The following is a 23,825-nucleotide window of genomic DNA, read 5'->3' on the forward strand; positions in this document are numbered from 1 at the left end:
GTTTATTTTCTTGAAGATTAAAAGATTATAATTTTCATTATTAAAACACTTTTTGTTATCATTGGTACATGGAATAAAGTACATGTAAAATTGTTTTTTGAAAAATTTCAGAAAAAATAAATTGTATCTAAGCGGTATACTTTTCAACAAAAGGGAGAACAGTTTTTAAAAAATGTAGGCTTCCATATTTTTATTAAAGATATTCCTGCTGAATTTTTGAAATTCTAAAAAATCATGACACCCAATTATTAATTCAGGCTTATTAACAGCCACATGTGGTTCATAGCAACATCCTGGTCTACTCTAGACAACCTTGTGGTTTCAAATAATAAACAGTAAGGAATGAAGGAGACAATAATTGCCATTCACCACAGTGAAGCCTGCGGAACTTTCATCCAGGTTCAGGCAAGCCACGTGATGGTGGCTGAAAAAGCAAGAAGGAAATGAACAATCGTGGAAGGCTTAATATGAATTAGGAACACTCTTGAAAAGTATCTCACTTAATCTTCACAACAAACTTTAAACATGGATTATTATTCCCATGCAAAATGGGAGGAAATCAAAGCTCAAAGACGTAAGTAATTTGCCCAGAGTCTGTGAGTGCATGATCAGAGGGGCCTTCAGGTATGTGCGCTTGAACTGCACTGGACAGGCTCACCATGACAGGTCTCTGTGTTTTAAGATCCCACTTTATTTCTGAGCCCCCCCTGGAGATGCTGATGGCTCTGTTAGCAGGCCTGGCCTGCAGCAGGAGAGCTCAGTTGAGTTTGCATCCAGATTATGAGTCTCAGCGTTGCATATGTGAGTAATAAAGCCGGTCAGAGGCAAAACTGTGAAGTTGGCAGCCATGATCTTTACCACCTCCACCCTACTTTCCTCTGAGATACCCTCATGCCTTGAAGATGTGTGGCCCCTCCAGCCTTGCCTTCCCCTACAGACCACAGATGGTCTGGAGTTACAACCACCTGAGCGCCTGCCTCACCCCACTCTCCACAAAACGGTCAACTCCTGAAAGACACAGAGCATCTCATTTCCCTATTCTCTAGGGTACTTACCCCAGAGTGGGTGCTCAGTGAATATTTGTAGAAAAAAATATGAATTAGGAAATGGACTTCCCTCCCAACACTAATCAAAATATTCTAGGCTGGTATTTCCCCCCTACGATTTTTGTTTGTTAGGTTAACAAACAATTAATAATATGTGCTTTTAACTTATTAAGGAATGACTTACTGCTTGACCCTCTCAGATCCTTTCTATCAGTATTGTGTGTGTGTGTGTGTGTGTGTGTGTGTGTGTGTGTGTTTGAAGACTAAATACCTGGTCCTTGTAGTATATCCACTGGCTGCTTTAAACATGGGCATTTTGGCACAGGTTCTTAGAGAGGGCAGTACCTCTGTGAAATGGAATTTGGAACAGTCACAATGTCTGTGGGCAAGGCCAGTGCACTAGTGCCTAGTGTGGTCTGGTTAACAAGAACAGCAGGCAGAAAGTGGAGTGAATGCTCATACTACACACTTGCCGTACATATTATTTCATTGAATCCTCATAACATTCTTTGAGACCAGTACTATTCCAATTTTATCTAAGAAAAAATCAGGGCTAGAGAAGTTATCAATTTTGCCAAGACTAGAGATGGAATAACTGGTAGAGATAGGATTCAGATCTGGCCTGGTGGTAGCTCTCTTCCTCTCTTTTTTTTCTTGTTCTTTTTCTTTTTTTTTTTTTACTATGCCTGAATCCCCTGCTCCTCAAAGTTATTATCCAAGCAGCAGCCAGAGGACCGAAGAGTTAGTCTAATGCAAGGAAGCATAGTATGAGGACTAGAGCAGTCAGCCCTCTATTCATACGACCAGAGAGAGAAATCTTGGGGTAGAGGAGAAACAAAATTTGGGGCACAACTGCCAACGCCTTGGCAAGGACCCCACCTGATACCCCACCAAGAGCACCCCTCCCCTTGCCATAGAAGCTCTTGCCCATGGTGATCACAAGACTATCTGGGAATCTGCACCAACCAGGTATCCCCAAGACACCCTCCCCAATGAGGACCTGGGGGGTTTCTACAGCAAAATCTCAGTAAAGATTCCATTTAATAAGAAGTTCATTTCATACGCCCTCAAGATATTTCAATTCTATCCAAACATCACAACATAAAAATAAAAATTCAAAACAGTAGTGTGGCTGATTAAATGGATAGTGGAAAGAATGGAAGCCTGAAAGACAGAAGAAAAACCTAAGTCTTGTCTCTAAAATGCCAACTCTGAAATCTTGTGTCAACCCCTAATCCTTCTGAACCTGTTTTCTCAGCAATAAGATTGTGATGATGACACCTAGTTTTTAAGATACTTGTGAATATTAGATGAGATAATGTATATAAAACATATAGTAGAGGTTCAATGAATTATGGTTCTTATTATAATAGAGACCCCTATATATTAAAAAGAGGTTGTTGTTATTTTAAAAGAAAGTCTTGAATACTGACAACCAGCCTAAGACTGACTAAGAGGAATTCATAATAAACTACCCTCAATTATCTTCTGGGTGATCAAAATGTAGTTGGATCCTGTGAGGAATTTTGCAGAGTCTGTAAAATTGTCCTGTGGGCACGAAGGCAATAGAGCTTGTACAGTTAGGTGGACTCATGGCTGTTCAAATACCATACTAAAGATTATTATATATCAGTCTTATGGTAAATTTCTAGTGCTTTGCTCCACTTTTAGAAATGTATTTTTTTAATGATTGTAAATAATACATGTTCATTCTAAGAATTTGAAAATCTTAAACATTATGAAGAAGAAATGAAAATCACCCAAACCCCAATATTATCATTGATTTTAGATCCTTCCAGTCTCTTTATAATTTCGGTCTCCAAATGCAAGTTTGCATATATATGTACAACCACAAATTGGTTATGCATTATACACAAATTTTTGTAACTTGCTGTACACACAAAATATTTTATGACTATTAAACATTTTTCTAAAATGGCTTCTAGTGGCTGCCTCATGTTGCATCTTATGAATTTATTATATTTTATTTAACCAATTCTTAACTGGAATTTTAATCTTGTTTTTAATATTTTATCATTTTAAATATCAGTGATGAATATAATTGTAGACAGCCTTTGTGTATATTTATTATTTATAAAATAACTTTATTTTCTATGACACATTTGTAAATTTGCTGAGGTAAACAAAATGCACATTTTTGTAGCTTTTGATATTTGTCTCAGTAATGTCCCTCACAGTTTCAATTTTGCTTATTAAACTACCCATTTTACTCAAATCCACAAACTCTGGGTATTAGGATATAAAATGCTACTAAATTATTACTTTAATTTATACTTTCTTTCTCAAACTTGGGCTTTTGAGCACTTTCCGTATATTTATTGAATATCTGTTTTTCCTTTTTAAAGAATTGTTTATTCATAAACTTTTCCCATAATTCAATTGGTCTTTATCATAATTTCAAATGATTTGGAAGAGCTCTTGAAAGACTAAGGGTATAAATCTTTGGGAGCTACCATCTATTGTAAATATTTTTCTTAGTTAATCATTTGTGTTTTATTTTTGCTTAAGGTGTTTTGATTTTTGACATCTATGTTGAGACATTTTTCATTAGTCAAATCTACAAATACTCAAAAGAAAAGAGAGAACAAGACCCATATAAAACAGATAACCTAAAAATGTGGCAGAAATAAATGTTCTTTGGTTATGACAAAAAATGTAAATTGTTTAAATTTCTTATTAAAAAATAATCTCAAAGTGATTCAAAAAATCTAAATCCAAATTTATAGGAGGCAGTCATCAAAAGTGCTATCTGTTTAAGGTAAAAGGATAGTAAAAAATGCATCAGTTAAGGGCTGAAAACAAACAAATAATGCTTGCAATGTTGTTGTAAGAAAAATTAGAATTCAAGGCAAAAAAAAAAAAAAAGAAAGGACCATTAAGAGGACAGAGAAGCACATTTTCTACCAATAAGGGAACAATCTATTAGAAATACATGGTAGTAACAAAACTCTATGAGTTGAATAGTTAAGAATCAAAATATATAAATCAAACACTATTAGAAATTCAAATCAACAGAAACATAATTTTATTGTAATAACAGAACTTACCACTCAGTCTTTGACAGTTCAAGTAGGTGAATGACAATAGCAATTTTTAAAAAAAGATAAAAATGATCTGGTTGATCTTATTAATAAAAATTAGCAAGTAGACATATATCAAACTCTGTGGCCAAAATAAAGCCCATATGGTCCCCAACTTATGGTGTTTCAATTTAACAATTTTTCAACTTTATGATGGTGTGAAAGTGATATGCATTCAGTAGAAACTGTAATTTGAATTTTGATCTTTTCTCAGGCTGGTGATATGCTGTATAGCCAGCCAGGAGATCATGAGAGTAAGCAACTGATAAACTCACAACCATTCTGTAACCATATAGTCATTCCGTTTTTCATGTTAGTACAGTGTTCTATAAATTAAAGGATATATTTAACACTTTATTATAAAATAAACTTTCTGTTAGATGATTCTGATCAACTGTAGGCTAACATAATTGTTCTGAGCATGTTTAAGGTAGGCTGGGCTAAGCTATGATGTTCTATACTGTAAGTGTATCAGATACATTTTCAACTTACGATATTTTCAATTTATGATGGACTTATCAGGACATAATCCCATGTAAGTCAAGGAAGATCTGTACCTCTTTTTTTTAAGCACCCACTTAAAACTTATGAAAATTGCATTGTACTCACAAAGGCAACATAACTTCAATAAAGTAGTTATACTGTGTACAGTCTGATCACAAAGCAATGACACTAGATATTACTAACAAAGAATAAACAAATAGAATAAAATGAGCTAGAGGATTTTTTTACATAAACACTTCTCAACAACTTGTGTCAAGTAATAAATTTAAACTTTGTTTACTAATTAGATCCAAATTGTTGACAGAGTCAAATACAAGACTTTAAATGCTTTAATTACTAGCAAGCTATATTGAGTAAAAAGATAAATTTGAATCCTGAATGTGTGCTTCAAATGGTAATTGCACAAGCGTAGAAAGGGGGATATTTCATGAGCACAAGCTCAGTAAGTACCTGCACTGTCTCATGGAGGATGAAGAAACCAATGTAATCTTGGACTATGTTAATAGGCATTAAATGACTGGATAAATGCCAGAGATGATCCCTATTCTACTATGTATGGTGTCAGCCTCCACTTCTCTCCCATATCCCACCTCAGGTGTAGAAAACATCATATAGCTCAGTGGAAGGAGAAATAAAGAGGAAATACTAAAAATATTGGAAAAAGTAAAGCAATCTCTCATTTTCCTTTTTCTGCCCCACTTCCAGGGTCAAGACGGTATAAACTATGGGGGGATGAAGCAAAGATGATGGCTATCTTGTCAAAAGAGAGCAATGCTTTTGTCATCTCTTACTTTCATTTCTCCCAGGTATGGTGATTTTGCAAAAATGTGCATTTGGGGCTGGAGGATTCCTTTTCATTAGGAAGCTTTTTTTTTTTTAACTTTAAGTATTTCACTTATTTTTCTTTTAATTTTTATTGAAGTATCGTTGATTTACAATGTTGTGTTAGTTTCACTTGTGCAGCAAAGTGAATCAGTTATACATATACATACATCCACTCTTTTTTTTTTTAAGATTCTTTTCCCATGTAGGCCATTACAGAGTATTGAGTAGAGTTCCTTGTGCTATACAGCAGGTTATTATTAGTTATCTATTTTATATATAGTAGTTTAGGCAGAGAAGACCAGCAGGGTAGAGACCCAGGAGAGAGTGCAAGGAGGAGATGGTTACGTGTGAAACCTCTTAGACCTGTTTTTTTGTTTTTTTGTTTTTTTGTTTTTTTTGGCTGCGTTGGGTCTTCATTGCTGCGCGTGGGCTTTCTCTAGTTGTGGCGAGCGGGGGCTGCTCTTCGTTGCGGTGCACGGGCTTTTCATTGCAGTGGCTTCTCTTGTTGCAGAGCACGGGCTCTAGGCGCGCAGGCTCAGTAGTTGTGGCACACGGGCTCAGTAGTTGTGGCACACGGGCTTAGTTGCTCCGCCGCATGGGGGATCTTCCCGGACCAGGGCTTGAACCCGTGTCCCCTGCATTGTCAGGTGGATTCTTAACCACTGTGAAACCAGGGAAGCCCTAGACCTGTTTGTAAGAGTGGCAAGAAAAGGGCATGCTCAAGTTTCCTCCTAACCAGCTTATCATAGTGGGAAAGTTAAGAAGGGATTCAGGACAGAAGCGTGATCACAGAAGGAAGAAAGTGCATGTGGCCGAGATGACCTCCAGCTGCATTTTCTGGGTATCTTGAGCTCAGTAGGCATCAGGACAGCAGATAGATGCAGAAAATGAGAATACCAAAGTCATTGATCAGGCTAGGTCTAAGGAATGTATTCAAGGTTAAGTGCCACATTTTAAGTAGAGAAGGTGAAAAATCAGAGAACTTCTAGAAAAAGAGAACTGGGGCTGAGAAAGGGTCTGAACACCACATTCTATGAGGAAAGGTAAATGGTTAGCCTGCAAAAAGGTGTCTCTATTGTTTCAAAAGAGTAAAACAAGGTGGGAAATGGTCCAGATTATAAGGTGGCCAAATATGCCTCCAAATTAGGAATGGTATAATAATTCTAAGATGAAAGGGTTGCCTTATGGAGCTAATGGCTGTGTCTAAAATAAAAGATTATCTTATAATTCATAAAAGGAACTTATGACATCCCTGCTCTCATTCATTCATCATGCATTCATTTTATTAAGCATCTAGTGTGAGCCAGCCCTATGCTAGGTGCTGGGGAGACCAAGAAGAATAAAACATGGTCTGGCAAACAAGGAGTTCTCATCCTCTGGAGGATACTAATATTATACAAAAAGGGAGATAGGAAGGAAACCAACAGAAGGGGAACCCACCCAGACTGGCAGGACTTGACTTAGGTAATTCTAGGAGAAGAGGTGTTGGAAAAGATGCACCAGACCTCAGAACCTCCCTCTGCAATGTATTAGCAACCACACAGGTGAAGACTGAGGGGACAAGGCCCTCTGGAGGGAGGGCTCCCCAGGTCCAGGAGGGTGAGCTTGTAGGCCTGGAACCTTAATCGAGATCTCCCTCTGAGCCCTCAGGATTATCAACATATAAATAACCAACTTAGTCATGTCAAGGCTGATGGCCTTGTGAAAAGTTGAAAATAATATACACTGCCATAAATATAATCTCTACTAGATGCTCATACAGTTTACACTCACCAAAGTGCCTGGTTGCCATCCCAATAAGAGCATCTGTATGAGGACAAAAGGGAAAACAAAGCCCTAATTTTTTTTGACCTTTGACTAGCATAAGGAGGGTAGGCTTTGCCAGCATCAGCCTCATAAAACTAACTGTGGGCATGGGAAGAGGAAAAGGAAAAAAAGTGGGCAGAATGATAAAGGAAGATAAAGTTCAGTACTGTACATATAACCAACATCTACTTCAAGTCAGTACAGTATATCACAATTGTTTTTCATTACCTACCATTTTCTGGCAGTACCCACAGGGGAAGGTCACCAATGTGGGTAGATGGCATTAAGGCCCACTGAGTGAGGACACTCCAGCACCCTGAGTTCTCTGTCTCTCTCTCTCTCTCTCTCTCTCTCTCTCTCTCTCTCTCTCTCTCCTTCTCTCTAGATAAATAGATGATAGATAGATATATAAATAGATAGATAGGTGAGACATTACTCAGTAAGAGTTTGTGGCCTCACACCTTTACTCCACTTCTTTGGTCACCATTCAAATACATATTCTTTGGGAAAATAACATATTATTCTAGTAGACATTGACAGTCTCTAGGGCTGGGGTACTATGGGGTATCACAGCACTTCAAAGCTTGACTTGAGAGGGGTTGAGGAAATGAAGTGAGAATCTGCGTAAACCTAAACCAATGAGCATGGTGTTGCCCATATAGGAGGTGAAGGCTGGTTTCCACCTTCCACAGCTCTGCCTCCTGTGTCTTGCTGCTCCCCTCAAAAGCGTAAAAGAATCACATTGCTGGAGTCATGCTAATTCTCTAACTAAGTGGTCCAGGCTTGGGATGATGACAAGAATAAATTCCTCGTCTGCCTCTCTCCTTTACCGTAACATGTTATCCAGACAACTATGTACTGCTCCCTTCCTCTTGGCAAAGGATAATACCCCCTAAAGAGCTGATTCCCTCTGTTCCTCCTTCTTGCAGAGAAAATGAGCTTTCAAGCCTTGGTTTCTCTTCCATTTCACTCAACTACATTAAATTCAACTCAGCACCTCTTTAGTGTCTTTTAAATAGTATATGCTACACTGGGATCAGCTACCTAAAGTTACAAAGTGCACAACCATGGCGTTCCTGGACACCTAATAAATTCTGAGAGACTCAGGCCAGGCTAAGTGTGGTTGGAGGGCTTCTCGTAGATGGGTCTCACTTCACTCCTCGCTTTTAACCCAAGGTCCAGGGGGAATGCTGTAAGTCAGCCTTCACACATAGGCCTTATAGAGTTCTGCACATGCTCAATTCTTTTTTGGTTTTATCACAATTCTAGATTTGAATGAAACAGCCACATTGCTGCCTTTGAAGCCCAGATTAACTCAGTTTGCTGAGGCCATGATGACGTTTATCTGATATCAAGGATTTGGCAATGGAGGCATTAAAAGGTAGGCACATCTTTTCCTGTGACCGTAGGGCATAGCTAAAGCAATAAACCTACTTTATTTCCAGACACAACTAGCATTGTGGAAAATTGGCTCATGCTTACAAAATTACCAGCTCAAGGAAAATTCTTGCCATCCAGCCATCTTTTCCTCTGATCCTCCCAATGTGTTTTGATTAATGCTCAGTACACATCTCTTGTTTTGAAATGGCTTAAAACGATGACGGTGTGATCAGAAAAGAGACAAAAGACATATTATCTATGGAAGTTCCAGAGTTTTCAAAGGTATCAAGGGTGTGTATATTCTAGTCCAACCTGTAGAGAAGTTAAGAGGTAACTGGTACACAGGCAGGTGGACTTGGCCCTCATGTGACCACAGCCTTCTTTGACATCACCTAAGTTTCCTAGCCTCTCATTCTTGCAGAGAATTTTCAGGAAGACAGTACAACACTGATGCCCAGTCCTTAGGGTGACACATCTGTGCCTGTTAAGGGGAGGCTACCTTATTAGTTCAAAGATTTTAACTCCTAATACCTAACCCTCACTGAGTCTGTACCATGTGGAACTACATATGCAATGCACTTTACATGAATTGTCTTATACTAGATAATATTATTATATCTACCTTATGAGGTCAGAAAACTTGGGCTTAGAAAGTCATTGAAACAATACCCCCAGTAAAAGGCAGTGACCAAGCCTCACTGAACCCAGGGCCACACTCTTAATGGCTGTGCTGGGCTTCCACGGGCAGAAGAAACACTTTAGAGTCAGGACAGCCTGACCACTATGATCCCCTACAAGACCAATCTCTCTCTTCTTGTGCCATAAGCCAGATTTTTTTGATCAAGCAGAATATAATGTACTCACACCCCTACACGTATACTTTTCACATAGGAAGTCCTCATGGATGTATACAGAAAGTAAGGATATTTACTAACCATCACATCTGTGGGAAAAATGTACATCACTATAGGGCTCGTCTCAACGTAAAGTGATAACATGATTACCAATTTCTTGCAATTTGAAGAATTCTGTTAAGTCTTTTCTCCCTTCTCAGAAAATATGACATACTGATGTTGGAAAGCATATTGTATACAGTCCACTCTTTTGCTGAAGGCTGCCCTTTCTGTGGTATCCCTCTTCTAAAATGCAAACATTACTGAAGAGTAACATATGAAGTCATGAACAACTTCGTATGAATAGTTTTATTAAAACCCTCAGTGCCTATGAGCCAGAGAAAGCATTTGCAGTGTTTGAATACACAGTGGGTCTCAGCAAAACCCAGATCAAAAAAATCCAATAGGTATCTAGGATTCATCTCAAAACCAGTGAACAAGTTTGCAGACTGACCAGCATACAAGGGGTGATGGTACATCTTCTGTTTTAAGGGGGAGCTAGATGTTTCTGTTTTCTAACATAGCAGTAACTTTCTTAATGCAATTTTGATATCTGGATTATTTCCAGATGTTATCTGTGGCCTCTAGGCATTTTCAACATTCTCACAGTCTATGCCTAAAAATTAATTTACTTACAATAAAACACACTGGGATATTTTCTAAACTTTCCTACTGAATAAAAAGATAGACCTGGACATCCATTTCTGGGAAGATGGAGTAGACATGTTTTTCTCCATTCCTCCTACTAAGTACAACTAAAAACCATGGACGTTATATATAAAACAAACAGAAGAAGACTCTGAAAGGCAGAGAGAAGATGGCAGATTGGCTATAGAAATCAGGACCCAAGGAACAACACGGCAGTGAGTTCTCTGGATTTTCTTTTTACTTCCTATATCCGAAACCGAAAGCTGGAAAAGTCAAAAACAACAAAATGCCAATGGGTTCAGATTAAAAAGCCCCCCAAAAGTTTGCTCTCTCCCTAGCCAAAGGGTCATAAAAGGGAAGAAAGAAAGAAAAGAAGGAAGGAAGGAAGGAAAGAAGGAAGGAAGAAAAAGAAGGAGGGTGGGAGGGAACACATTTATACACGTGCTCTATCCAAGCCAAACATCAGAGAAAACCTGTAGCACCACCTACGCATGCCAGCAAAGGCTTGGTGGGAGCCTAGACTTCCACCCTCATGAAGCTGTAACAGGGCACCTCAGCAGCCTCACCAGGATGCTGTCAGAGAAGGCTAAATATGGAATGGAGTTTTCCTCCCCACCTGGTGGTAATAAGCCATTTGGCCCATACAGTGTCCATGGAGACCATGTGGGAAGTGTGGACTGCCACCCTCACCTACCAGAATGAAGGGCTCCCTCCCCATTGGGGTGGTGTCAGAGGACACATCATGGAGAGTTGGGTCTTTCCAGGGGTAACAAAGCCCCAAAACACAGCCACAAAAACTCAAACAGTCCTATTAGAAAGTAGGCACAGGACGTGAAGAGATATTTTATCAAGAATATAGAGATGGGGCTTCCCTGGTGGGGCAGTGGTTGAGAGTCCGCCTGCTGATGCAGGGGACACGGGTTCGTGCCCCGGTCCGGGAAGATCCCACATGCCGCGGAGCGGCTGGGCCTGTGAGCCATGGCCGCTGAGACTGCGCCTCCAGAGACTGTGCTCTGCAAAGGGAGAGGCCACAGAAGTGAGAGGCCCATGTACCGCAAAAAAAAAAAAAAAAAAGAAGAAGAAGAATATAGAGATGGCAAATAGGTACATGAAAAAGTGGTCAACATCATCAGCCATTAGAGAAATACAAACTAAAACCGCAATAAGATATCACTTCACAGCTCTGAGAACAGCTAAAATTAAATATAGTGACAATATCAAATGCTGGCGAGGATTCAGAGAAACTGGATCTCTCTCATTGCTGCTGAGAATGTAAAATCCTACAACCATTCTGCAAAACTTTGGAGTTTTCTTTAAGAAATTAAACACGCAGCTACCATGTGGCCCAGCAATTGTACTCTGGGTACATCTTTCTTTCCCCAGGGAAAAAAGGCATGTTCACATAAAGACCTATACACATATTTTTATAGCAGCTTTGTTTGTGAAAGCTCCAAACACGAAACAACCCAGAAGTCCTTCAACAGGTGAATGATTAAACAAACTGAGGTACATCCATACCATGAAGCAATAAAACAAACTGTTGCTCTACAGAACAGCTTGGGTGACTCTCCAGAGAACTATGCTATGCGGAAAAAGCCAGTCAGAAGCACTTGCATCCTGCATGATTCCATTTTTATAATGTTCTTGAAACAACAAAATTATAGAAATGGAGAACAGATTTGTAGTTCCCAGGGGTTAAAGGAAGGATGGGGACAGGTGAGAAGTGGGTGTGGCTATCAAGGGCGACAGGAGAGATCTTTGCGGTGATGGGCATGTTCCGTATTTGACTGTATCACTGTCAACACCCTGGTTGTGATACTGTACTCTAGTTCTGCAAGATGTTGCCCTTGGGAGAAACCGGGAAATGGGTACATGGATATCTAGGTATTATTTCTCACAGTTGCATGTGAATCTAAAGTTTTCTCAAAATAAAAAGCTTCATTAAAAAAATAATACCCAGAAGGCTCCAAATAAAATAATCACAGGTTATTTGAAAAAAATACATATATTTTTTTAACATCTTTATTGGAGTATAATTGCTTTACAATGGTGTGTTAGTTGCTGCTGTATAACAAAGTGAATCAGCTATTTGTATACATATATCCCCATATCCCCTCCCTCCTGCGTCTCCCTCCCTCCTGCCCTCCCTATCCCACCCCTCTAGGTGGTCACAAAGCACCGAGCTGATCTCCCTGTGTAATGCGGCTGCTTCCCACTAGTTATCTATTTTACATTTGTTAGTGTATAGAAAGATATATATTTTTTGAGTTGTATGCTACTTGACATCTTCTAGCAGATATTTGGAAACTGTGAGAAATTTGATCATGGAAATGAAAAGACCTGGAATAGGGATGGCAAATAGAATGGAACTCGGAGGCATTCTTGACAGGACGTGTGATAGTGAAAAAGCATGGTCTGTCATCATGGGCCTTGGGACTGGGGGAGGTACAGCCAATGTGCCACATAATTGCCATTCCTGACTCAAGGCTTATCAGTAGGGTCTCTGACAGCTTGGGAGCTCCAGAGACTGAAACTTTCCAAAACAGTACCCATTTTACTTTCACTCAAACCCCCAAGTTTAAAAACAAGTGTCTAAATCCCCTGGGCTGTCTCTCTCGCTGTGTCCAGTGAAATCCTGGGCTACAGAGTTGGCTGTTTGACTGATGTTCTGTTCTGATCATTTGCTGGCCCACAAATACATTATGCAATTCATTGCTCAGGAAATTTTCTGTTTGTTTGAGTTACAGGGATTAAAAACATTACAGCTTAATCCCTTTGATGCATCCAGGCCATTTTGAAATTGGATGTTTTTCTATTAACTCTCCTACTGGGAACCAATTCACTGCCACTGTAGCAGCAGAGCCAGGCAATGCTGATGAATTACAGAATTTCTGCCCTTCTGCCTTTCTGACTCTTAAAAATATGTAATAACAAAAACACTTAGCTAAATCTATGGGGTTAATCAATGTTTCATGTAATTTGGAATAAGAAACTTCAGAGCCTTTCTCAATAAAAAGAGTAGAGGAAAGAGATAAGAACTAGTAGATTAAAGAAACCAGTGTTTAAGAATTCATATGAGTTAAAGGCGCAAGCCACATCAACTCTCAACTTACCGAAAAACAAATCCATGTTAGAAAATCAGCACACACTCGGTTTATTACAGTTCTGGAAATGGAGAACATGAGTTTATAAATTAAATTATACATTCGATTCAGAGGCTGTAATGCTGCTGTCAGATTTATAGCCTCCAATTTACAGACAAATAATAACCTGTCAAGAAAGGAGGCTGACTGCTCATCAGATGGGCTTTGGGTAGATGGTTTACACTGAACGGCCTCCATATGGGAGCCAAGAGAAAAATAAAGACCTTGACTTTGCTTCCTTTTGTCAGTGGTGCCTAGGGAGAGAGGTCTATCAGAAGGACGTCTGCTGTAGTAAAAATGAATATTATACTTCATTTTCTGCACTACAGAAAATGGAAGAAAGCAGTGTCAGGGAAATTTTAAGCAATTCAAATGTAGGCTAGCGCATGTTGAGAAATAACTCTGCCCACTGAATAATAAAAGAAAAAGTGGTGACCGCAGAAGAATTAGCACCACGGGAAGACCACAGGATAGAACGTATGCTTTTATACTTAAAAACCAGAATTTGTACAAACTTAAAATTCACAACCATTTCAACATATTATTTTTCACTGGCAACCTTGTTACTATTTGGCAAAATATTTATTTCATACATCAACAAGGATCAGCTCTATGCATGACTGTTTTTTTACTGTATTATCTTATTTTCTTACACTCGAAGATGTGATTCATTTCTTGAGGGCTACTTTATAGATTTATGCTAAAGAAGGACAGCAATGCCGGGGGATTGTTCGTAGTTGCTTAAGGACAAAGCAGTATGCTAAATAAATTGTGAAATTATTACATGATGCCTACACGTACACAGTCCTTAGAAATGAATTTAGCCATTTTCATGTGTGCAGTGAAATACGCCTCTTTGAAATATGAAAGATGAAATTCCTTTAAAAGGTGTCACTTGTCAGTCTCATAAGAAAATCATCATCCCTGCTTTTCCCTAAATATTTTCCTGGGTGTTGTATTATTTCCTTAAGATCATCCGTGCATTCAAACATTGTAAAATCTTTTCTTTTACTTGGCAAAATTGATTCACTTGGGATATCATAGACTATTCACAGGTTTTCCATTTTTATTTTCTAATAAATATTTTCTTCCCCTTTTCCTTCTGTATTTGCAGTTTACTTTTTGTAATTTCAGTTTAATCATTTTTACCAGTATACTTGGGCTTCTACATTTGCACAGGCGTTATGCTAGATGCTGGGAGAGATACATAGTTATGAGTCCTAGTTTCTGCCATCCAGGTAGCGTGCATTCTGATGGGAGAAAAGAACACATAAATCAAACCCAGAAGGAGCATGACTGAGGGCCTCACTGCTCAGAGGGTTCTCAGACAGGAATTCCCATCTGGGAGTTGTTTAGAAATGCAGAGTCTGAGGCCCTCCCCAGTCCTGTTGAAGCAGAAGCTGCATTTTAACAAAATTCCCAGCTGATTAGAATTCTCAGTACCGTATGAGGATGGAGCAATGGGGCTGGTGTTGAAGGTGGATTGAGTGTGCTAAAAAAACAGTTCCACACAGTAGAATTGGCAAAACAGTTTCAAAAGAGCTGCTTCTCTGTCACTTTCCAGTGTTATCTTTAGATTTTGAACTTACCTGGGTCTGAGGATAGTTGAACAAGGTAAATGGATGCAGATCCATTTAAAACAAGTACTTTAAAGGCTTTTAAAATCTCTCAAGTTAAAAGATGCCCCAGTCCTGCTTATAATTTTATGTATCAGATTTTTTAATGTAATTCAGAATTCTTCTGACATCACTAGCTTAGTAAGTGAAAATAAGGTCAGATTTGCTTAAATACTCAAATTGCATAGATTTCTGGCTCCCTGGTGATCAGAGGAACAAAAAAATGCAGTTATTCACCAACCCAACCTCTAACACCTTACTCTTTAAATTTTATTTTTATTGTTGTAAAATATAGTCAACATTAAATTTACCATTTTAGCCATTTTTAAGTATATGATACAGTGGCATTAAGTATTAATACATTCACACTGTTGTGAAACCATGACCACTATCCATTTCCAGAATTTTCATCACTTCAGACAGAACCTCTATATCCATTAAATAATAATTTGCTCCTGCCCCTTCCTCCAGCCCCTGGTAACCATCATTCTACTTTCTGTCGCTATGAATTTGACTAAATACCTCATATAAATGGAATCATACAATATTTATCCTTTCATGACTGGATCATTTCACTTAGTATAATACCTTCAAGGTTCATCCATGTCGTAGCATGTTTCAGAATTTCATTCATTTTTAAGGGCTGAATAATACTCTGTTGTCTGTATATAACACATTTTGTTTATCCACTTATCTGTTAGTGGACATTTAGGCTGTTTCCACCTTTTGGCTATTGTGAATAATGCTGCTCTAGCAGCTTACTATTTTATGTTACTGAGTGGAAAGCTATTGAAAGCTACCCTTGCCTCGCTGTTAAGCTGGACAATGCAGGCACCTTTCATGGAAGCCGTCGGGACATGTGTATTGGAGTCACTGGGGGGAAATGTACCCCATCCCACTGTATCATTGCTGAGGTGCAGCATCACTGCCAAAACCAAGGCACTCCACTGAAGATTCTAACCACCATTGCTGCTGATACTTTTCACCAATACACAGAATTCCTAGGGGGAAGGAGAACACATCCTCCCCCAATGATAAGCTTACACTCAAAATTGACCTGGCTGTCACATGTACAGTACTGTCAGCTGTATCCCATCGTTCAGAGGCACCCACTTCCCCCAAAGCACCTGATAGCAGTCCTAGGTGGGTTAGAGGTGATCCTAGTACCAGTCGAACATTCCAGAACCAGTTCTCACTGCCAACAATCCATGCCCTGGGGTGCCATCTAAGGAGCCAGTTTGGATCTCTTTCTTCCAACGTCTCTCGACTACCTCTCGATGACTTTAATTTCAGAGCAGCTCATTAGTCTTTTCTTTCCATCTCACCTCTGTGAAGGTTACTACCTCCCTTGGAGGTGTTTTTAAAACTTTGAATCACAGAGTGAAAGAACTGAGATCTTGTGTGTCAACTTGAATGCATACTTAATTATAAAAATTTTTATTTACAATGTCGGAAATTCAGAAGGAAATGTTCTTTTGTAAGCACTAAAGAAGTATGATAGAAACTTATCCTAGCAAGACTTTACAAGGTAGGGTCGAATTCTAATGGAATTGAGGCAGTTTCTTATCCTAAATGTTTCCTCCCTTTTTACCATCTCTGTCCAGCAACTCTGGGTTAAATAACGTATGATCTGAGACATGAAATTAAAACAGACCTAAGAAATAAATTATTTTAAAAGCAGAAAAAAAATAACTGTTTCCATCTCATGAGCTTCTGTGTAGCAAGCACTTTCTTAGAATGTGTACCCCATAACCTCCAAGATCTATAGAGCCCTAGGTTTCGTGGAGGGGCTTGAGGACTCCATCCACCTACAGAACCAGAGCCAGGCCCCGCTAATCAAGAAGTCCCATTATATTCTCTTCCAGAATAGGGGTGAGTACATGCTTCACACCTCCATGTAACAAAAAGTTGTCATTCAAGTGGTTCTTCCCAGACCAAGGAGTCCACCCAAACGAGAATAGACGCTCTTATTCAAGACATGGGGAAGGAGAACTTATTTTAAATGATTTTCCAACCCACAAAAGAATTTAAATCTGATTTTTTCTGGACACTCTATTTATACTCATGTGCACTCATCTTTGGACTTCTGCTGGGATGGGCCCACAGAACTCCTATTAAATCAAGGAGTAGCCCTCTGAAAGAAGAACTCATCCTGGAGGGAAAGAGAATCAGGCAAATGAGCTTGACCCAATAACGAAGCTTCAGGTGTCCGAGGGTCATGGCAGTTCTGAATCCCATATGGCACCTATCTCTCCAGTCCAACCCCACACACAAACCACTGAGTGCTAGAGAGCAGAGGTATTCTGATAAAAACTGGAAGGGCTGTCTTCACTCAGGACTCTGTAAGACACTGAAGCTAGTGACGCCCTAGTGACAGCATATGACACAACAGAGTGGTTGGTGGGGAGTGATGGCTCCAGTTCTGCAGGGAACACGATGGAGCTTGGGTGCCTGCATGATGGGAGTGCCGTGATGGCCCAGCTCGGGCTGCAGTCGAGGGAGCCTGCTGGTGGAGGCCGTGTGCCTGGCATGAGAGAGCAGCACTGGGGTGATTGGAGTGACCTTGATGCCTGCACAGGTGTTGGTGCCCACAGAGATGCTGGCACCAGTTGGCGTCATCATGTTTAGAAAAGGCTGTGGGGAGACCCTGGGGAGGCAATTCCATGCAGCTTTGCTAGCCACGGGCTTTTGCTTAAGTGTACTGGAGCAGGAGAGTAGGAAATGGCAAAAGCTGTGGTGCGTCTGGTAGGTTCTGTGCCTGAGCACGTGGGATTCACTCCTGAGGACTCCCAGCGGCACCCAGATGGACACCCTCAATGTGGGTGAGATGAAACTCTGACTCAGGCTATCAGAGGGCTCCCATTACTTTTACCGTGGACTTCATTGGACTTTTCACAGTGCCTTCAACTAGGTACATATATGCAAATTAGAGAATGTTTCTTTAGGATAATCAGAGAATCAGAGTTTCACTTCTTACCTCATTTCCAAACAGGATTTTTTTTTCACTATGCTGTTTGTTTCTGTGTCTTTGATGTTTTTAAGAGTGAGGAACATTTCACCAATCTCTGTTTTCTGTCTTCTTATAATGGATAGCAGGGCTCACAACTTCAAGGACAATGAGGTGATCAAAAAGTAAACATGTGTGAACGTATGACGTGATGGCTATAAAACAATACGGAGTGGATGGAGAAGGTGTGGTCCCCGTCTAAAGGCACACTAGTTCACCAAAAACAAAAACAAAACTAAATCCCCTGCTGGGCCAGACAAAACATATCTTTGGGCCATATTAAGCCAAGAGGTCACCAGGATTATCACTTTACCCATTCTTCTAATCCTCACCACGTGGACAGTTATCTTGCCCCCACAGAGCTGGGATAAACCATCTGAAGATGGTTAACATGGATGGAAACCAAGAGAAGCATATTATAGTATCCCTCCAATTACCCCAGGAGCAGGGCAAAAGCAAGGACCATACTGCTTTATCTTTGTATTTTGTGTATCAAGTCCTTTTGCAAATACTAAGCATCGTGATCTCATGGGGAAATCACATCAGACAAATGGGAATGTTAATATTTAATGATCACTGGGGCTCATGCCTTGCTAGGCACTATCCTGAGAGTTTTCTGTCTGCTGCTTTCATTTGCTCTTCCCAACTCACCTGTGACATAAGTACTAGCATTTTCTCAATTTTACAGGTGAAGGAATGGAGGCTAGAGTCACACAAGTGGCGAAGGGGGGCATTCCATGGCTCCAAAGTCCATGATTGTAACCCAAATGCAAATACTTCAGATAAAGCAAGAGTGAGTCAGTGGTTCCAAGACTGTGCAAGAGGGTGGAGGGAAGAAACTGACCATAGGTAATATTTGATAGGGGATCACTGCTGGCAGAGACAGACCCTGGGAGAGGGCCTTATTCTTATTATTTTTATTCTTATTCTTATCTTATCTCTTATTCTAGAGAGGATAAGAGCAGCAGGTTCAGGGGAGCTTGGACAGGAGCTTGGTGGTGGGAGAGGGCAGGTGGGTAGGGGTGGAGTGTGGTCTGATGGGGCAGGTGGAGGCAGTGTTGAGACCACACTTTCTCCCTCTCCCCCACCTCCTCCATCCCCATCTGTCCACTGACACAAGTCCCAATGAGAAGAACTAAAAGTAAACTTAGAAAAAATACTGTATTTCATATATTGGGAACACATTTGATTTTCTCTCCATCTCCCACCCCACCCCCGGGGGTCTGGCCTCTATCAAGTCAGGAAAACAGAAATGTAAACATTAATAATGTGGAGAAAAGGACAGAGCCTCTTCCATTCACAGCTCACCAGAGGTGTGCTCTGGGGGTGGGTTTGATTATATTGCAGATGTTTCCCTCAGGGGGAAGGGCCAGAAGAGATCAGAAAGGGTAAACCCCAACCCACAAAAAAGCCTAGAGAGGTAGAGCCAAGCACTGCTCTGCCTGTGTCTGCACACTGTGACAGGGTGAGTTCTAGTGCTAAGGTTTCCCACAATGAACAGAATCTTCCCACACTTCCTAATGTCCTTCTGCCGTGGTCAGTTTTATGTGCCATCTTGGCTAGGCTACAGGGCCCATATAATCTGGTCAAATATTAGCCTAGATGTTTCTGTGAAGGTAATTTTTAGATGAAATTAACATTGAATTCAGTAGACTTTGAGTAAAGCAGTTTGCTCTTCATAATGTGGGTGGTGGTGGGCCTCATTCAATCAATTGAAGGCTGACCTTTTTCCGGTAAGGAAAAAGACTGACCTCCCTGGAAGGAGAGGGGATTCTGCTAGAAGACCACCTTTGAACCTGAACTGTAACTCTTGTAACTCTTCCCTGGTTCTGCAGTCTGCCATCCTACTCAGATTTTGGACTTTCTAAGCCTCTACAATTGTATGAGCCAATTCCTTAAAATCTCTCAATAGATAGATAGATATTGATAGATATAGATATATGACGTATACATATCCTGTTGTATTTTCTGTTTCTCTGGAGAACCTTGACTAATACACAGCCTATTTTATCAGTTCTAAGATGTACATATTTTCACATTTTAACATCCCTGAAATCATAAGATATCTTAAGGTAATTTTGTTTTAAATGAAATATGATTGTTCTTAGTATTTAACAGAGTATTGAACATTGCCCCAGCTAGATCTAAATTTAGAACATGAAGGTCAATAGTTTGCTGTGTTGAGTCACCTGATTGTAGTATAATCACTGTCCATGATTTGGGTCACCGTGCAGTGACCTCTCTCCAAAGATCCAGGAACTCTGTGCAGCTTTAACTAATTATTTCTCTATAACCCTTCATTCAGATGCCATCTGTAAGCTCTGAGAAATATATATTATATATATATTATATATATTATATATATATATATATTTTTTTAGGGGATGCAAAATATGAACCTTATGAGGGAGATAGAGCCTAAAAGGAATGTTTTGAAAGAGGGGAAGAGGAAAAGAAAATGGTCAATAGTTCTCCTCAAATGAGCCTCATTGCATTACTTAAGCCCCATTTTTCTTTTTTTTTTTTTTTTTTTTTTTTGCGGTATGCGGGCCTCTCACTGTTGTGGCCTCTCCCATTGCGGAGCACAGGCTCCGGACGCGCAGGCTCAGCGGCCATGGCTCACGGGCCCAGCCGCTCCGCGGCATATGGGATCCTCCCAGACCGGGGCACGAACCCGTATCCCCTGCATCGGCAGGCGGACTCTCAACCACTTGCGCCACCAGGGAGGCCCTAGCCCCATTTTTCTTTCAGCCCAAGTTTATAGCATTTTAATCAATAACTGTGCCTTCTATATTCTGTTGCATGTAGCATTTTGTTTTTCTACCTGGTACATTTTCAAAAGAACTGGAAAACGGGCCAATATTATAACACTTTTTTGACATGTCAACTCTTACACAAAACTAGGAGCTCCTTGAAGTCAGGACTAAATCTGAGGTATGTGTGCATCTCTAGTACTTAGCATGTGCACTCAGAGTACATGGACAGTTGTCAGTACATGCATGTCACTGAATGTGTAGACTACAGTGTGAAGTGCTGACAAATGTCCAGGCATCCAAGAGAGCCCTCAGAATCTAGGTACTCAAATGTGAGTATTTGTCTCTCTTTTAGATATTTATATATATCACATTCTCTCTCTTATATTAGACGAGTGTGTGTGTGTGACAGAGAGAGAGAGAGAGAGAGAGAAAGAAGTTGAACAAATGAGAGAGAAAATCTCTTCTAGGTTGTGAATACCTTGAAGGTGGCTTAGTCAAAATAGCATAGGTGTGGCACCATCAAAACATTGGTTTAAATACCGGTTCTGCCACGTATAGGCTGTTTGACTTTGGAATATTACTGAACCTTTCTAATCTTCAGTTTTTATACTTGGAAGGAAAGTGAACATTATAGTTATCTATGTTGAAGAGTTTCGTGAGACTTAAACATAACTTCTGAAAGAAACAGGCACGTCACATGCTCATAGAAATGGTAGCTCTCATTGTTCTGCCACCATCTCCAGCTGTTTCTGCTGTCGCACTAGATACAGGGCCTTGCACTTGGAAGAGAGTCATGTTTGTTGAATGAGTCACAAAGGGGTGTCTGAAAAAAACACACACTACTTTTGGCTCTCTATACAACATGTAATAAATTTTACAGCCTGACTCACATAGGTATAAAGAAAAGAATCATTTATGATGTGATTCTTTTTTCACCCCCAATTTTCAATATTTTCAACTGAGGAATCATCAGCTTCATTGTATTATTCATGTTCTAATCTCTCTCTCATTTAGAAATATCATCTTCACTTAAATGAAAGCAACAACCAACCAATGAACCAACCAACAGAACTCCAGATACTTTAGTTAAACCACAGAAATTACCCCAAGTTCATGGTTTTACTAGTTTGAATTTTCACATGGGGAGCCAAAATGCTTATTTCTAGTTTTTAAGAGTTAATCACAATATAGACATCCTAGTGTCAAAATTATTTCCTCTCTCATTTCCTCCTTCCCCCTTTTTCTCCTGTCTTCTCCCCTACCCACCATCTGTTTGTTCGGGAGATCAATGAATGAATCACCCAACAGGCAAATGAAATCTGGATGACATGTTACTTTAAGCCACATCTGAAATGAATTGAAAGTTGAAAAGGCCACATAACATCAATCAGGGTGCGTGCTATTCTTGCTAAAACATGGCCAGACGCCAGAAGGGCCTTTTGTAACACACTGTCCCAGGAACCATCAATTTTAACGTTCACACGTGTATTCCTCGTGTCAAACGTTGGCAGCCACCTTGTACTTACTGGTGTACCTCCATCTTTCTTCAGATTAATGATTCACCACACTATGGCAGCATTAAGTCAGAGAATAACAACTAATAGCTGGAAGAAAGTGTCAAAACTGAGTTTCAGGTGGCTATGGGAAGAGCAAAGCCTAGACAGACCAGAAGCTGATAGCTGATGGATGGAAAGAAGGTAGGAAGGAAGGAACTATGGGTTGGTGATTGGATTTAGGGTCAGATTAGTTCAAAAGCCTGAGTCAAATTTCAACTCTAAGCTGTGGAAATGGAGTGGAAGCTGGAGTCCAAACAGAAACTTCACTTATCCAGTGGAATCATTTCACAAATGCTCTGTGTTGGAGATGTTTTAGACACTGAGGATGTATCACTGAATAAAATAGAAATCTGTGAACTCAGAGATTTTATTCTGGTGGGGAAAGATACAAAAAACAATTAATGTAACCATAAATCAGTTATAAAGTATATCAAAGGAGAGAAAGAAGGGCTATAGAGGAAGGAAAAAATCAGAGTAAAGAGAAGTCTAAATGCCAGTGTGCCAAAGTGGAAGTTTCCATTTAAATGATGTAGTTTAAACATGAGGATTACTAAAATAGCAATTATTCACCAGAAAATGGCAGAATCACAAAAGTAAAAAGAATCCATTTTGTAACATGACACAAAGAGAAGACTTTTATGACATATATTAAAAGACTCACAATTTTCCTCAAACTTAAATAAAATATATACTATGCATGTCACACCAGAGAAGCTCTGAAAACATTCTAGAGATAGCTTGTCCAAATTCCTTTATAATGAAACACTGTACTAGTAAAATAAAGAACATAAGTATGTGGATTTTACTTACAAGAGCAAAGTCCTTTCAAACCAGTTTCATCTCATAACATTGTCCATGTGAACAGTACTTTCATCCCTATTTTACTTTCATCCCTATTTTTAAAGTAGGGACATTGAGGTTCAAATAATGTTTATGACTAAACACAATGAGTCAGTGGTAAGGGTCATGGAAAATACATGTCCTAGGCAGCATGCAAATGACTTCATCTTATGTGGGTTTGGCCATGTCAGAAGTGAAACTATTTCAGTAATTTTGTGAACACAATTTTCTTCATGTTTACCGCTTTTCCTATCTGGCTATCCCTAAAGACCTAATTATTGAGTAAAGCTCGTTGAGAGCTAAGGGTGAGTGCAAATGCCTGAGAAACAACATAACAATATACAGAAAGTGCCATGTGACAGAGTTTCTCTATTGAAGGAATTCAGGAAAAGACTAAATACTGCCAAAAAGTTTAAGTTCCAAAGTACTGAGGGTTTTTTTCTCCTAGAAAAGTGCCTTTTTGGCTCTCACTTCATAAGAGAATGACAAAGTCTTTACAGTAAGTCCCTTATCTCCTTTCACTTTTTGAATCTTAAGAACATGGTTAATACCACGTATTTGTGATTCAGCTAATGAATTCACTGATTACACTTGGCAAGTGACGTCCATGCCAACAGCCCCACAAAACTTAGGCACTAATTATGCTTTCTTTAAATTTGGAATTCAAGATAAAATTGGGAAATCCATCAAGGATGAGTATGCTT

The 23,825-nt window shown here is 39.7% G+C and overlaps 1 long non-coding RNA gene across 1 annotated transcript; it reads right to left on the reverse strand.

Annotated features, from left to right (window-relative positions):
* Positions 1 to 4,995: 4,995 nt before the first annotated feature.
* On the reverse strand, positions 4,996 to 23,169 carry LOC132500295 (uncharacterized). Its single transcript, XR_009534006.1, has 3 exons — positions 23,092 to 23,169; positions 13,317 to 13,368; positions 4,996 to 6,163 (listed from the first exon to the last, which is right to left on the reverse strand). It is a non-coding gene; the product is annotated as an uncharacterized LOC132500295 (long non-coding RNA).
* Positions 23,170 to 23,825: the final 656 nt, after the last annotated feature.

This window comes from Mesoplodon densirostris, chromosome 12 (assembly GCF_025265405.1).
Source record: "Mesoplodon densirostris isolate mMesDen1 chromosome 12, mMesDen1 primary haplotype, whole genome shotgun sequence".
Classification (NCBI taxonomy): domain Eukaryota; kingdom Metazoa; phylum Chordata; class Mammalia; order Artiodactyla; family Ziphiidae; genus Mesoplodon; species Mesoplodon densirostris.